Source organism: Zingiber officinale, chromosome 5B (genome assembly GCF_018446385.1).
Source record: "Zingiber officinale cultivar Zhangliang chromosome 5B, Zo_v1.1, whole genome shotgun sequence".
Lineage (NCBI taxonomy): Eukaryota > Viridiplantae > Streptophyta > Magnoliopsida > Zingiberales > Zingiberaceae > Zingiber > Zingiber officinale.
The window spans coordinates 127,518,573-127,536,379 of NC_055995.1; positions in this window are offsets into that span (position 1 = coordinate 127,518,573).

Genomic DNA, 17,807 nt, shown 5'->3' on the forward strand with positions numbered 1-17,807 from the left:
ACATTTTTTAATTTTAAAATATAATTTAAAAAATATTTTTTAGAATATTAATTAAAATTAAAATTTTAATTATATTTTTTTATATATGTTATTGGGATAGTTTAATTAGAGTTTATAAAAGTCTATTTGTAATACAACACTTCCTTAGGGATTCTTTAAATTAATAAAATTAAAATCTTTTTTTTTTTTTACAAACTAGGGCATGCTCAGCAGTAGGTAGTGGCGGATCGCGGGGTCCGGTGGCACCGAAGTCATAACGGGACGCCTTTGACGTCGCCTGAGGTATCCGGGGATGATTCCGGCGCCATCGGAGGTGTCCGGCGACTCCTTCGGCGGCACTTGTGACGTATCCGAGTTGGGCATGCGGGTGAATAGGGAAATCATACATTAGGAGTGGTCGTCGCAATTGCTGCTGCCTCGCTGCTGCTCGCCTTGCCGATGCTGCTCGCATCGACTGCTGATCGATCCCGATTTCTAATGTCTTTTATAGATTTTTTTTTTACAACGATCGATTAATCGTGATAGAAGAAATCGATTCCTTCTGTCACAATTAATCTATCGCACGTGGAATAGATTCCTTCTATAATCGATCGCACAGCAGAAGGAATCGATTTTATTCCTTCTATCGTGATTAATCGATCGCACATGCTGTCACGGATGCGTGTGTATCACGTGCCGAAATTGTATCTCGTCTGATGTCGGTCTTGGTTGGGCGACGGAACGGTAAAAACCGGCCGACACGGAACAATATTCATTTCCTTGATTATAAATAAATAAATAAATAAATAAATATATATATATATATATATATATATATATATATATATATATACACACACTACAACGCGATCGATGTGTGTTCACATCGCGCAGCATATCAATTTTTTTTTTAAATTTTGAATTAAAAAACTATTAAAATATTATTTTAGATTTTATTTCTAGTGCTAAACTTCTAATTGGGTTCCAATTATAGTTTTTAAGTTAATTTTTTTTTAAAGATTTTACCTTTAGGGTGAGTTTGGTTGGGGGTTATTCTGGATAACTTTGGTTATCCATCCAAGGTTATCAACAAAAATCCTGTTTGGTTTAGGTAATTGATGTTTCCCGAGTAATATTCCATGCCCGACACGTTAGCAAAAGGGGCATGCAACCAGGAATTAGAAAACCTCAAAAAACTGAGATTTTTCTTGATTCCGGAGTTAACGAATTTTTTTTATCCAAAATACCCTCGGATAAGAGAAAAATATGACAAAAAAGAAAAGTGATCCTGTCCGAGAGCTGAGTCGACAGACGCTGGGGACGTGGCGCTCTCTGCTGGCTCCGCGTGCACTCTGGGTTGAGGTGGACCTCCGGTGAACCTGCAACAAGGCCGAGCCGGGAGGGGTTTCCCGGCGATGACCCTCCGACGCTCAAGTCAGGAAGTAAAGAAGAGAGGCAGAGTAACGCTACTGTAGCTATAGTGATGAGAAAATTGCATACCTCCGATGAAGTCTAGGGGTCTTTATATAGGACCCCGGAGAGGTGCGTGCACGCTTTTTGAGGCGTGCACGCTTCTCAAAACATACCTCAAACGTGGATGTCAGAAAAGCATGCCTGACGCCATTCCGTAATTGTCCGAGCTTATCTCTGGCATGACAATGGAAGCTCCCACCGTACGATCCTATGTACGGCTCGGCCGCCGACCATGCTGTTTGTCGGCGGCCGGTGTCTCGAGGCTGATATCGTCAGCTACTCCTTTTGTCTCCTTCTGAGTTTTGTCATCTAATGGTCCGGTCGGGACAACCACTCGGTTCTCCTGGCGTACGGGGATGTGAGTGTATCGGATCGACCGGGAAAGTCCACGGTCACATGCTCGGATGAGGTTGCGCCTTCTTGGTCTGCGATTCCTCCGAGCGGCCTGGCCACTCGGAACGACAGTTATTTTACCTTGAGCGTCGGAAACCCGACCCATGGTCAAGCTGTCTTCCGTCCGGCCTGGGGCATTTTCCGGCCGGGCGATCGGATGACCTATCCGCTCCGCAGGACTTTAGGGTTGACCCTCCTGACCTTTGACCTCCACGCGTCCTTACCACCGGATCACGTGCCTCCCTCTCAAGTCTAGTCGAAGGAGGCGCTAAGTCCGACTGACTGGACTATAAGTCTATCTGAGTGACAGCCGATCTGCCACTTTCGATAATGCCCTTCTGCCCGGCCTAAATGGAGTCACGTACTGTCGTTCGGCTGACTACTGATGATTATCCTGCCGACCTGCTGGCGGTCAACCCTGACGTCTCTCGGATCTCCTTGGAATGCATGCAAATCCTTGCCATTAAGGCGTAGCACGTTGCCCCTGCTCCATAATGGGGCTGATTAAATGCGCTCCTGTGACCAGATGCCATGTGGCGCTGCTGCCGTTATCGTACGGCGGCGGCGGCGCGTCCGATGGGACCTTCGGTGGTTTGAAACGAACAGTCAGACATGGGCCTCGGATCCCGTGACCTGAATCCGACGGTTCGGCGGGACCGAGCTCAACCTTATAAAGCTCTCATCGTTCTCCTCCGCCGCACTTTCGCCTTCGCGTGTCTAGAAGCCTTCTCTTGGGCTCAGTGCTCCGGCGACTTTGTTCCTCGGCACTCCGGCGACCCCTCGCCCTCTTCTTTCGGCCGCCTTCTTTTCCGTAAGGATTTCTTGCCTCTTGCTCCTTTGTTCTCGTGTTCCTTCCCGCATTCTTCGCTGTGTTTGTGCTCCGTGGTTACTGTTCTTATCGTCTTTCCGTCGAGCCCCTGCTCTTCCTTCTGCCTTTGGTCTTTCCACTATTTCGGCAATGGCTAGCTCTTCCCAGCCCGCTGATCTCACTCCCGGCCCATGGTATATGACCATGGAGTCACGGTTCGATCGGCGTGACGCAGAGAGCTTAATTAACGCCTTTGATCTCCCTTCTGATTTCGAACTTATTTTGCCCTCGCCTTCCGCTCGGCCACACAAACCGCCACGCGGCACTCTTTGTTTTTTCTGCGATCAGTTCACAGCCAGTATGCGATTTCCTCTCCATCCCTTTATCGTCGAAGTTTGTAATTTCTTCGATATTCCACTCGGCCAACTGGTGCCAAACTCCTTCCGCCTTCTGTGTGGAGTTGTTGTGTTGTTTAAAATCCACAACATTCCCCTCCGTCTGGAGGTTTTTTACTACTTCTATTACCCCAAGTAATCCGAGCTGGGCACTTATCTGTTCCAGTCTCGGATTGGCTTGGTCTTCTTCGATAAAATGTCTACCTCCAACAAACATTGGAAGGAATACTTTTTCTTCCTCCGCTTTCCCAGACGGCTCCCCTTCTTAACCAAGTGGTAGGTCGGACCGCCCACCTCTCCCGAACTGAAGAGGTATAAGACCCGACCGGACTACCTTCAAGCGGCGAATATGCTAGTCGGTCTGAAGCTCGACATCAACAAGCTCCTCCCTGAAGGAGTGATGTACATGTTCAGTTTGAGCCCGAGCCGAACCAAGCTCCCAAGAAGCTTTGGTAAGAAATTTACTTGAGCCCTTGCCTTGAGTTCTAACTGATTTCCTTCTCTTTTCTTTGCAGCGAATATCGTAATGGAATATGTACTGTTCGGGATTCTGAAGAAAAAGGCGGAGGCGATTGAGGCGGCAGCGGCTAAGGAAATGGAGCAGATGGGTATTGCTCCGGTCGGCTCTCACGAGAGTGAGAGTGAGACCAATGCGGGGGAGTCGGCCGCTCAGACTTCTCCCGTGGAGATGACGGGTGGCGCAGCCTCCAGCAGGGAACCGACCGTTCGGGAGGAAGACTCCGATCCGGAGGACGAGCTCCACTCAACAGGAAAAGGCAGCGCGCTGAGATGCCACTTCGTTTGGCTACCTCCGCGGTGCAAGTGTCCGAGCGGACGAGTCCTCTGTCTCCCCGAGGCAAGGCTCCTTCCATCGAAGCTCTTTCCTCTGACCAGACCCCCTCCCAGCTGGAATCGCCGGCAGGTCCCATCGCGGCTCAGTCGATCTGCTCCCTACCTCCGGTGTCTCGGAGGCCTCACCGCTCGGCCATACTTTCCAAACCGTCCAACCCCGTATCTGAACCCTCCGCGTCTGCTCACACGACGTCGGGCGGGCGTCGCACCATTAAGGCCACTCTACATCTTCCTACCGAAGACCACCTCGTGGAGTCGGATCGGGCCAAGGCCCCTGAGCACATGATCGCCATCCGGGAGCCGCTCGCCGAGGTATGGGCGGATGCCCGAGCCCGCGTTGCCACAATGCCTCCCGGCCTGCTGGCTAACAGTCACTTGAAGCATGCCACCGGCGTAAGTCTTCTGTCCCCTCAAACTTCTTTGTATCACCCCCCCCGTTCGGCATTAAAAAGCTCTTTTTTTGTCAGCGATGGGTGGAAGACGTAGCAGTTGCCGCTCGTCTGGCGCTGTCGGAAGATGAGCTGAAGCATCTCAAGATTTTTAGCGGGCCATCCTCCTCTCAGGGCCTTTCATATGCCAAGCTGCAAAAGGAGCTGGCCAAGACCCAGGAGCAGCTAGAGGCCGAACGAAAGAAGACGACCGATCAGGCATACATGCTGGACCAGCTTGAAAAGCAGGTCAAAACTTATGACCGCAAGATAGAACTTGCAACCACTCAGAAGAATACCGCTATCGTCGATTTGGAAGCGAAGAATGTGGAGGCCCGTGTAACGATCACCCTTCTTACTACTACTACTCTCTAAAGATGACCGTTACTTAACTACTAACTCTACTTAACCGGTATGATTAAATATCACATGGAAACCCTACCGAAAAATTTCGGCAGAATCTCCCCTGTACCGGTGACTAAATCTATAATACAAACATAGTATACGCAGCCACAGACGGCTGGAACATATTTCCCACAACCACACAGTAATAAAAATCACAATAAAAACAAAGAAACTACTCTAGCAATAGCAATGACTACAGCACTCCACAAATAATAAAAGAGACTAGCTAGACATGCGGAAATAAACTCAACTACAATCACAAATGTAATACAACATTAACAGAGGACTAAAAGAAAGTCTAGACAATTTTGCCAGCTACTTCTGGATCTCTCCACAGTCCAGTCACCACACACCTTCATCACCACCACCACCACCCTGTCGCCTCCCTTTCATATCTTAGCTTTTCCTTTATCTGCGGTAGGAGGAAAAAAAATAAAAGATCTATAAGCGAAAACGCTTAGTAAGTACTAATCTATCTCACAAAAACATCGAAGTGCATAAAAAGAATGCAACAATACTAAAACTGAAATGCTAAAAGCAAAGCTGCATGTACTCATGGTATACAGAAATAAAACTGAATACTAAACATGCTCACTAACTGACAGGAAAGTAATGAAACAACTACTGTAAGCTTAGAATTAAAGAACTAAACTTTTATTGATTCTAAGCATAAAACTTGTTTCATTTTCTTATATCTTTATACCAGAAATTAATCTTTTAATTTCTCTTTTACTTTCTTCTTCTTTTCTTTTTCTTTTCTTATGCTAGAAATTAATCTTTAATTTCTCTTTCACTTTCTTCTTCTTGTTCTTCTTTTCTTTTCTTTTCTTCTTTGGGCTCAGGCTTAGTACCATCTTTATTTTTGCGCGCTCTCTAATAGTGACTGAGGTAGCGAGCCTCTAGTCCTATGAGGTAAAGGCCTTGGTCTTACCAGGGCCAAGACCTCGGAATTGGTCACCTGGATTTATTTAACGACAACCTCGGAAGTCGGGTACTAGCCTCTTACTTTAATTTACTTGTTATCTCTTTTTAACTAGACTTTAGCCTTTTTCTTTACTCATGCTTCTTATAATTCTTTATTGGAGCCTATTAGAATCCTATAGATATATCTAACAAGTATAGGATTACAACTAACCAAGCATGCTATATAAAAATAACATAAAGGAAAGCAAATCTGAACTCTCTCTAAGCATGTTATCAACAAGGCAAGAGAAAAGCAAAATCTGAACTTCTAACATGCTGTAAATAAAGGAAAAGAAAGCACATCTGAACTTACTAATCACACTATAGAATAGGGCAAAAGAAAGTAACTTTGGGCCTTCTAAACATGCTATAAAATAAGGCAAAAAGAAGCAAATCTAATCTTACTAATCATGCTACAAAATAGAGCAAAAGAAAGCTAACTTAGACTTGCTAAACATGCTGTAAAATAGAGCAAAAGAAAGCTAACTTAGACTTGCTAAACATGCTGTAAAATAGAGCAAAGAAAGCTAACTTAGACTTGCTAAACATGCTGTAAAATAGAGCAAAAGAAAGCTAACTTAGACTTGCTAAACATGCTGTAAAATAGAGCAAAGAAAGCTAACTTAGACTTGCTAAACATGCTGTAAAATAGAGCAAAAGAAAGCTAACTTAGACTTGCTAAACATGCTGTAAAATAGAGCAAAAGAAAGCTAACTTAGACTTGCTAAACATGCTGTAAAATAGAGCAAAGAAAGCTAACTTAGACTTGCTAAACATGCTGTAAAATAGAGCAAAAGAAAGCTAACTTAGACTTGCTGAACATGCTGTAAAATAGAGCAAAAGAAAGCTAACTTAGACTTACTAAACATGCTGTAAAATAAACCAAAAGGGGCTTATTTAGATTTCCTAAACATGCTGTGATAAAAGCAAAAGGAAGCTAATTTTGGGGCTTTCTAAGTATGCTGTAATAAAAGCAAAAGAATGCAACTTTACACTTTCTATCATGCTGTAAAAATAGGGCAAAGGAATCCCTTTTTGCTGGAATTTATGGCAGCAATTAGACTTACACGGGTACTACATTTAAGAATTAAAGGCACGCTTAAAAGACAACCATAGGCTGAAATACCCACTTAAAACTAATCAGGTGCATGGCATTAGCAAGGAAAACTAACACTATGTACCTAAATTGAGGGCTGTTCGTGCCCAACTTAGAACTAGTGAAATTTAGGAAACTTGCATGCATATCTAATAGCAAATGGTAGCTACTGGTGTTCAATTAACAGAAACCGAAGATGGCATCTCAACAAAGCAAGGAAGAAAACCCTAGCATATTCTTCTACTCGGCACAACAAGATCCGGAAGCAAGGTAACAAAAACCGAAAGCTCGGAGCAACTCCTACCGCAGGTGAGTAGTACTTACTTAGGGTTTCTTGCACTTACAACCGGAAAGAAGGAAAGGAAGCTTCTAGGGTTCGGGTAGCTACTTTTCCCGACGATCCCTTTGTGCTCCCAAGTTCTCCTCTGTCGAGACAACCACCCGCGGATGAAAACTAGCCGGGAGGAAGCTTCGCCGGCGCCGGAAATTGGAACCCAGACTTTTCTTCGCCGTCGCCCGAGCAGGAGCAAATCGCCGCGCCGCGCGTGAGAGGAGAGGAGATTCGGGAGAAAATGTTTGGTTTTTTGGAAAATCCAAAACCTAATTCCCTTTTATATATAAGGGTTTTATTTCAAACTATACTATATCCTTAATTCTTTCTATATAGGGTTAACAGAAATCTCCTAGCTTAGTTGGTCAGGCCGGTTTTGGCTTGGGTCAATCTGACCCGAGGTCCCGGGTTCAAACCTCGCTTCCAACGCTTTTTGCCTAAACTTCTTTGGTTTTGTAAAAATACTAAACGACCTCCAGAAATTACGCAAAAATACTCTAAAAATTTCTAAAAATTTCTAAAAATCTCTAGAATATTTTAAAAGCATTTTCAAATATCTTTATGGACATTTGAAACTCAGAATAGGGAAAATTGGGTCGTTACAGCCCGCACCCTGGAACATCGGGTAAAGGAGTTGGCGGATCTGCTGGACCACGAAAAGAAGGGTCGTTCGGTCGAGGCGGCGGCTCTCAAGGACGAGCTGAAGACCCTGTAGGAGGCCCTCGAGGCCTCTCGCTTTGCTCTTAAGGAGTATCAAGAGGTTGAGCCAAGCCGGTTCGCCGCACTAAGATATAAGTACATCCGCTCGGCTGAGTTTGTTCAGAAGGTGTGCGACCGGCTCGTCCTCGCATTCGAGTTGGCCATCACCTCCACTGCGGACCACCTGAAGGCCCAAGGTCACTTGCAGGAGTCCTTTGTCATTCCCGTCCGGGAGCATGCAGCGCTTCTTACCAACATACCGACGAGCGTTTTTTATTATCTTGAATGAAGTGTCTTTTGTATTTCCGCCGCTCGGTCGGCACACTTTTGTTTTAACTGCTACTTTTGAATGCCACTTTTGAATGCAACTTTTGTCCTGTTAGCTTGTTTTCCCCTGTTTTTCATTAATAACCTTATGGCCCGAGCGGAGTCTATGCACAAAATGCTTCTATTCGTTGGTCCCTTCTGGGATTTAGGATAGCTGCTTGCCTGCCCTTAAGTGATGGGCTCTGATGCGGCCGCACGACGGCCTTCCGAGCAGAGTATTTATGGTCGCCACTTCGATCCTAGAGTTTAACGTCGCCGCTCGACGGTCTTCCGACCGGGGTTTTATAGTCGTCGGTCCGACTCTAGAGTTTAACGTCGCCGCTTTACGATCTTCAAGCCGAGGGGTTTATAGTCGCCGGTTCGACTCTAGAGCTTAACGTTGCCGCTCGATGGTCTTCAAGCCGGGGGGTTTATAGTCGCCGGTCCGACTCTAGAGTTTAACGTCGCCACTCGACGGTCTTCAAGCCAGGGGGTTTATAGTTGCCGGTCCGACTCTAGAGTTTAACGTCGCCGCTCGACGGTATTCAAGCCGGGGGGGTTTATAGTCGCCGGTCCGACTCTAGAGTTTAATGTCGCCGCTCGACGTTGTCCCCATTGTAGTTCTGGACCCGATCGGACTCGACTCCGACCTCGACTGGGACGACCGTCTCGCCCCTGTATACCAAATGGAACGGTGTTACCCCCATTCCCTCCTTTGGGGTTGTGCGGATGGCCCATAGCACGCCGGGCAGCTCGCCCACCCAGCTTCCTCCCATGTGATCGAGCCGAACCCGAAGCATTCGCAGGATCTCCCGGTTGGCTACTTTGGCTTGACCATTGCTTTGAGGATATGCCACGAAAGTGAAATGTTGTTCGATGTCGTACCCCTTGCACCATTCTCCGAGCTGCTGACCAACGAACTGCCGCCTATTATCCGAAATGAGCCGACGAGGAATGCCAAACCGACAGATTATATGCTGCCAGATGAATTTCTTGACCATCTGCTCGGTTATCTTGGCCAGTGGTTCGGCTTCGACCCACTTGGAGAAATAGTCGACTGCCACCAGTAAAAACCTCCGCTGCCCGGTCGCCATAGGGAAAGGTCCTACTATATCCATACCCCACTGGTCGAACGGGCAGGACACAGTAGACACCTTCATCCTCTCCGTTGGCCTATGGGAGAAACTGTGGTACTTCTGATAGGAAAGGCAGGTAGCGACGGTCCGAGCGACGTCCTCCTGTAGGGTTGGCCAGAAATATCCGGCCAGCAGGATCTTCCTAGCCAACGATCGCCCGCCCGGATGACCTCCGCAAGATCCTTGATGTACTTCCTGGAGAATATATTCTGTGTCTTCTGAGTTGACACACTTTAGCAGCGAGCGGGAGAACGCCTTTTTGTAAAGTATGGTCCCCAATGAGAGTGAACCGGCCGGCTCTCCTCTTCAATAGCTGGGTTTCCTCCCGATCGGACGACGTGGCCTCTGAACACAAAAATTCTATTATGGCTGTTCTCCAATCGCTTGGGAATGTGAGGTCTTCCATTCGGTCGACGTGCGCTACCAATGACACCTGCTCAATTGGTTGCTGGATGACGATCGACGATATTGAGCTAGCGAGCTTGGCTAGCTCGTTCACCGGCTAGTTCTCGGCTCGGGGGATCTTCTGTATGACAACCTCGATGAAGTTTGTCCTGAGCTTTTCAAAGGCCTCCGCGTAGAGCCGGAGCCTTGCGTTGTTTATCTGGAAGGATCCCGAGAGTTGCTGAGCGACCAGTTGGGAGTCAGAATATAGTATCACACGGCTGACTCTCACATGCCGCGCGGCTTGTAGGCCGGCTATGAGGGTTGTTGGTTGCTACTCGGAAAACCTATAGGTTCCACTGTACAAAAAATTTGTACCAAGGTCTGAACATTTTCCTAGCTACCATGTGTTCTTTTAAATTAAATTTTGGATCGCCTGCAGAACTTAACACATTTGATCCAAAACTTAATCTATTTGTTCTTTTAGGTTTTGACTTGGATCTCCTGCGGAACTTAACACGTTCGACCCAAGTCACCTTAAGTTATTAATTCCATTAAATATTAATTTCCATAATTGGTTCCAAGTATTGACGTGGCGAGGCACATGGCCTTCTTGGATATGGGAGCAACCACCACCGACTAGATAAAACCTTTTATAGAAAGCTAATATTTAATTTCCTAAAATAACTTTAGGTTAACCGAAAAGAACAATTAAATCACAAGGAAAAATAAAACAAAAGAACACAACATCGAAAACCATATTCGAAATACTAGAATCGTAAGCCTCTTGTATTTGGTATTATTTCCAAAAATAACTAGTATGATGCGGAAAGAAAAATTACTAGTTATACCTTTTAGAAAAACCTCTTGATCTTCTACCGTATTCCTCTTCTAACCTCGGACGTTGTGTGGGCAACGATCTTCCGAGATGAGAAACCACCAACCACCTTCTTCTCCTTCTAGCTAGGTTCGGCCACAAAGAAGCTTTACCAAGGATGAAGAACAAAACACCAACCAAGCTCCAAGAGATGCAAGCTTTCTCTCCTTCTTCTTCTTCTTCTCCAAGTAGTATCCGGCCAGCGCAAGAGCTCCAAGGGGAGAGAGAGGTTCGGCCACCACAAGAGGAAGAGAGGGAGAGGATGATGATGATGGCCGGCCACACCAAGGAACAAAAGAGGGAGAGAAACAATAGAGGTTGTGTGTCATGAAGGCACCCTCACCCCTTCTTTTATATTCCTTGGCCTAGGCAAATTAGAAAATTTAATTACAATAAAATTTTCTTAATTTCCTTGACATGATTTAATTGAGAAAAATAAAATAAAATTTCTCCAATTAAATTCTAATGGCCGGCCATATCATGAAATCAAATTAGACAAGTTTCAATCAACAATTAAAACTTCCTAATTTGTTTCCGGAAATTTTAAAATTAAAATTTCTCTTCAAAATCTCTTCATGGTTGATAAAAAGAAATTTCCATAATTTTAATTTTACAACATGTGAATAATTTTTAAAGAGAAAATAAAATATCTCACCAATCTACAAATAAGGAAAAAGATCTAATCTCTTTCTTTAATCTTTTGTATATCTTTTACAAGAGAGATAATTTAATTTTAATTCTCTTTAATATATTATATCTTCCACATAATAAAATTAAAATTAAAATTTTTTAATTTAATTCCGGCCCCCTAGCTTGGATTCAAGCTAGGGCCGGCCTATACCTAGGTCGGCCCTAGCTTGGTTCCCAAGCTAGCTTGGTCGGCCCCCTTTGGGTGGGTATAGAAGGTGGGTATAGGTGGGTATAGTACTCTATAAATAAGAGGCTACGATAGGGACCGAGAGGAGGAATTGGTTTTGGTCTCCCGATAAAATTAAGCATCCCGTGTTCGCCCCGAACACACAACTTAATTTTATCAATAATAATTCATTCCACTAGAGAACTATTATTGAACTACCGCACCAATCCCAAATTACATTTTTGGGCTCCTTCTTATTATGAGTGTGTTAGTCTCCCTGTGTTTAAGATATCGAATGTCCACTAATTAAGTGAGTTACTGACAACTCATTTAATTAATATCTTAGTCCAAGAGTAGTACCACTCAACCTTATCGTCATGTCGGACTAAGTCCACCTGTAGGGTTTAACATGACAATCCTTATGAGCTCCTCTTGTGGGCATTATCAACCTAGTATCTCTAGGACACAGTTTCCTTCTATAATCAACAACACACACTATAAGTGATATCATTTCCCAACTTATCGGGTTTATTGATTCATCGAACTAAATCTCACCCTTTGATAAATTAAAGAAATAAATATCAAATATATGTGCTTGTTATTATATTAGGATTAAGAGCACACACTTCCATAATAACTGAGGTATTTGTTCCTTTATAAAGTCTGTATAAAAGAAACAACCTCAAATGGTTCTACTCAATACACTCTAAGTGTACTAGTGTAATTATATAGTCAAGATAAACTAATTCCTAATTACACTACGACCTTCCAATGATTTGTTCCTTTCCATTTTGGTCGTGAGCTACTGTTTATAATTTATAAGGTACTGATAACATCATCTTCTATATGTGACACCACATACTATGTTATCTACAATATAAATTAATTGAACAACTACAAACAAATGTAGATAATTTGACCAAATGTGATTCTTTATTCAAAACAAATGTTTACAAAATCTTAGGTTTTCAGTATACACTCAAACAAGGGCCTCATATTCTACCTCATTATTTGTTGCCCGGTAATCCAGACGGACGGATAGATGCATCCGCTCTTCTTGAGGAGAAAGCAGCAAAATACCAATTCTGCTACCGAGCCGAGTGGATGACCCGTCCACAAATACTTTCCACGAAGCTTCGGGCTCAGGATTGTGTACCTCAGTTACAAAATCTGCCAAGGACTGCGCCTTAAACGTCGAGCGGGCTTGATATTGGATGTCGAATTCACTGAGCTCCGTCGTCCATTTGATGAGCCACCCGGAAGCCTCTGGATTCAGGAGCACTCTTCCCAACGGGCTATTCGTCATAACGATGATCGTATGTGCCAAAAAATAAGGGCGGAGTCTTCGAGCGGCGAGGACTAGAGCGAACGCAAGCTTCTCGAGGCCAGTGTAGCGAGACTCGACATATTTTAAAATGTGGCTCAGGAAATATACGGGCTGCTCTTCTTCACTTCCTTTCACCAATGCCGAGCCGACAGCATGCTCGGTGGAGGATAGGTATATGCGGAGTGGCTCGCCTACGTTCGACTTAGCCAGCACAGGTAAAGAATTCAAGTACATCTTCAGTTCCTCGAACGCCTGATCGCACTCCTCGTCCCATTGGAACTTTGTGGCTCGGCGCAAGATCTTGAAAAATGGCAGGCTCCGGTCGGCTGTCTTAGAGATGAATCTCGACAATGCCGTTATCCGGCCGGTGAGGCGTTGCACTTCCCTCAGATTCCTGGGAGGCGGCATGTGTTGCAGTGCTTTCACCTTGCTAGGGTTCGCCTCTATGCCCCGCTCGGTCACGATGTATCCCAAGAAGCGCCCGCCTTTTGCTCCGAACAAATATTTTTGGGGGTTCAGCTTGACTCCATACCTCCTCAGTGTTCGGAAGGTTTCCTCTATGTATGTACAAAGATCCGCCGCTCGGAGTGACTTGATTAGTATATCATCCACGTAGACTTCCAGGTTGCACCCGATCTGCTCCCAGAACACTTTGTTCATTAGCCGCTGGTATGTGGCTCCAGCGTTTTTTAGTCCGAATGACATCACGTTGTAACAGTAAGTGTCGTCTGTAGTAACGAAGCTCACTTTGTCCTGATCTTCCCGAGTGAGTGACACTTAGTGGTAGCCCTGATATGCATCCAGCATGCATATCAGCTCGCATCCAGCAGTAGAGTCTACCAGTTGGTCGATCCGGGGTAGAGGGTAAAAATCCTTCGGGCATGCCTTATTTAGATCCCGGAAATCGATGCAGACTCTTCATTTATTGCCTGGCTTGGAGACCAGCACCACATTGGCGAGCCAGCTCGGGAATTGCACCTCCCGTATGTGGCCGGCCTCCAGAAGCTTCTCAACTTCAGCTCGGATGATGACATTCTGTTCGGCACTGAAGTCTCTCTTCCTCTGCTTCACCGACCGAGCGTCCGACCGGACGTGAAGTTCGTACTGCGCTACGCTCGGCGAGACCCCTGGAAGCTCATGGGTCGACCAAGCGAAGATATCACAGTTTTGCTGGAGACATCTGATCAGCTTCTCCTTCTGGCTCGGGTCCAGGTCGGATGCGATGAACGTAGTGGCATCCGGTCGGACAGGGTGGATCTTTACTTCCTCCTTTTCTTCGTAAATTAAAGAAGGTGGTTTTTCAGTTATAGCATTTACCTCGACGCGTGGTGCCTTCCGAGCAGCATTTGCTTCGGCTTGGACCATCTCCACATAACATCGCCGGGCTGCTAATTGGTCTCCGCGGACTTCTCCAACCCGATCTTCTACGGGGAATTTGACCTTTTGGCAAAAGGTAGAGACGACCGCTCGGAACTCGTTGAGAGCCGGTCGCCCCAAGATCACATTGTACGCGGAGGGAGCGTTGACTACGATGAAGTTAGCCGTCCGCGTTCTTCTAAGCGGCTCCTCTCCCAGCGAGATAGCCAGCCGGACCTGTCCGACCGGCAAAACTTCATTACCGGTTAACCCGTAGAGGGGGGTTGTCATCCGCAGCAACTCAGCTCAGTCGATTTGTAATTGGTCGAAGGCCTTCTAGAAGATTATGTTGACCGAGCTGCATGTATCAATAAAGATGCGGTGAATAGTGTAGTTAGCCATTACCGCTCAGATGATGAGGGCATCATCATGCGGGACTTTGACTCCCTCGAGGTCCCTAGGCCCAAAACTGATTTCGGGCCCGTTCGCCCACTTCTGACTGCAGCCAACCGCATGGATCGTGAGCTGCCTTGCATGCGCCTTCCTTGCCCTGTTGGAGTCACCTCCGGTTGGTCCACCAGCGATGATGTTGATTTCTCCTCAGGGTATGTTCCTTCTATTCTCTTCCTCTCGAGCAAACGGCCTGGGACGCTCGTGTGATGCCCGAGGTTGAGTCCTGGGCTGCTGTTGACGGTGTCGATCGAGGGATTCTCTTTCTACACGCCGAACAGGGCTCCGGTGTCTATGTCGCCGGTCCGACGAAGGTGATCGGCGGCGATAGTTCCTCGCGTAGGATGAGCGATTGGGGGGAGGCTCCGACAATCGCGCGTGTTGTGGGTTGCTGACTGATGGAGCGAACAAAACATGGGAGTTCATACCTTCCCTTTTAGCTTAGGCCGATCGGCCACTACTTGTTGAACGGCGTGCGGCCTTGCTTGCTGATGAGGCTGGGCTGCTTCCTCCCGAGGTCCTCTAGGTGGATGGTAGCTAGTGGGTCGCTTCCGCTCGGCTGAGGCCGGTGGTTCAGATGGTGCTTCCTTCCTTCTGGCCGCCTGCGCTTCCTCTACGTTGATATACTCATTGGCCTTGTGCAGCATATGATCGTAGTCGTGAGGCAGATTTCTGATGAGCGAGCGGAAGAAATCACCGTCCACAAGCCCCTGTGTGAACGCGTTCATCATAGTTTCTGAAGTGACTGTTGGGATGCCCATGACCACCTGGTTGAAGCGCTGGATGTAGGCTCAGAGTGACTCCTTCGAGCCATGCTTGATGGCGAACAGACTGACGCTGGTCTTCTGGTAGCACCTACTGCTCGCGAAATGATGGAGGAAGGCCGTTCGGAAATCTCTAAAGCTCTTAATTGATCCGTCCGGCAACCTCCGGAACCAGCGTTGCGCCAAACCGGACAACGTAGTAAGGAAGACCCTGCATTTAACTCCGTCGGTGTATTGGTGAAGAGTGGCAGCGTTATCGAACTTACCGAGATGATCTATAAAATATCGGAAAATAGGCGAATATGAATAAAGGAATTTTCTGGAATTTTTGGAAATTTTTCGGGAATTTTTCGGAGACCGTATGGACGAGTTTACGGGGATTAAACTGGGCCCCGGGAAAACCTGTTTAGGCTACCCCATTTAAGTGAGGAAAAGTTTATTTATCTTATTTATTTTTACTTTCTTTTCTTTCTCCCTAAACGCCGTTTCTTTCCCTCAACCCGCGCCTCCTCCTCTCTCGATTTCCTTCGACCCGTACCCTAACCTTCCTCGCCGGCGCTTGATCAAGAGCCGAACCCCTCTCCTCTCTGCGCCTTCTCCACCCGACAGCACCGCCGGGTGTTCTTCCTCCTCGCTGAGCGACGCGCCGCCGCCACCCCTGCCGACGCCGTGCCCTAGCCGAGCCACCGTCGCCTATGCCCTAGTGTCGGCTACCTTCTTTGTGCCCTAATTCTCCGCCGCCGCCGCACCTTCTGCCCTAGCGCCGTCCTCCTCCCTCTTGTCGTTGTCCGATGATGCCACCATGCCCTGTCGCCATCGCCGGTTGCCTTTCACTACCGCCTTGTCGCCACCTTGGTCGGAGGTGATCATCCCGCGGCCACTGCAGCCTTCCTTGTGCGCTGCTTGGTTGGTCGCCGACTACTCCTTGTTCTTGAGCCGTGCCTTAGACCCGAGCCAACAAGGTGAGATTGTGCCCTATGGATTTGGATTGGTGGAGCACCCAATTTTTTTTGATCTCAGGCTGTGGTGTTGTTCCTTGTTTCCAGCAGGATCTCTAGCTTATTCCGGCAGCCAACCTCTTTAACTTTGGATCAACAGTGATACATTCAAATTGAGGTAAGCTTCGGTTGTTGATTAGGATTGTTGCTTGATTGCGTATCAATCTTGATTTCATCTGATCCGAACAGTGAAGTATCTAGCAAGGAGGTTGGGCTAGGTGGAGGGTCTTGGTTCTGGTAGCTATTCCATCTGTAGCCATATTGTTGTCAGTATCAACACTCCCTACTATGGATCAACAATCACAACCGTTGATTAAGGTAAGCTATGTGTGGAGTTTTGGTTGTATTCTATGAGTATTTGGAGGATATGCAATTGTATCGAATTGGAGATAAATTGGATTGCCAGATGGTTAGATTGATCAGGGTTTTACCCTAATTTAGCCTTGAGGATTTTATTTAGCTATACATTTGAGTTAGCTAAATAAAATGTATGTATATTGGTGACACAGGACCTTGACGCGAGACGCGCATCTCGACTTTGGATTTGGAAAGATTGGACTTTTTTATTTGAGGCGGGTACCTCTTGACTTATCTTTTATGATATTGTCATTGGATATGCATAGTATTTTATAACTACAAGCAATGAACATGTTTGCCTTTGGTATGTCACTGTTTGATATCCATAGCATGTTAAATTTGTCGCCTATGAAGTATCCGTACTTATATCTCGTGATTTGTTACCATGAGTATCTTGTTGCCATGAGTACTTTATTACCATGAGTATCTTAGTTTCTAGAGTGACATACCATGCTTTACCGAGGTTAGGACTAGGCTCTGGATTTTTGTTTCTGGCATGTGTATCCAAATTATCTGATACTTAGGTTTTTATGCCATGCCTGGATTGTGTATTTCTATTAGTATATCATATATGATTCGTGTACCTAGACCTTGTGGCTTTGATCTGTGCATATTGTTGGTACATATGCTATGGAAGGGGGATAGGTTTAGGATCTAGGTTGTTATACCAAAGAGAACCTGTATACCCTAGATCCGTGGATTTGACCTACTGATACTGTGGTACCCATATTATATATATATGGATTTTTCTATGCTGATCAGGATATACCATACTTGTTATGTTCAGGACATATGTTTTGATATTCTATCTGACCTGTGTACTCTAGATTTTGGTATGTGACCATCGCTTTTACAGTACCCATTTTGTATATGTGGATATGGTTATGTTGATCAGTTTTTGCTATGCATAGTGACATGCATCATGATTGCATGCTGTGCGATTGTCGGCTCCACTATGGTTGAGCCCATCGCCAGTTACATATACTACACACACCCCCACTCATGGTTTAGTGGTATATCATGCAGGTGTGTGGCGGTTCTGCTGTTTGGCTCTGTTGGTCATATGACTCAGCGTGGTAGCCGGCAGTCAGTTCCGCTCTGTTTGGCTCCGCTGGCATTTAGTGTAGCAGCGTGGTAGCCGGTAGATGGTGGACTCTGTTTGGCTCCGTTGGTC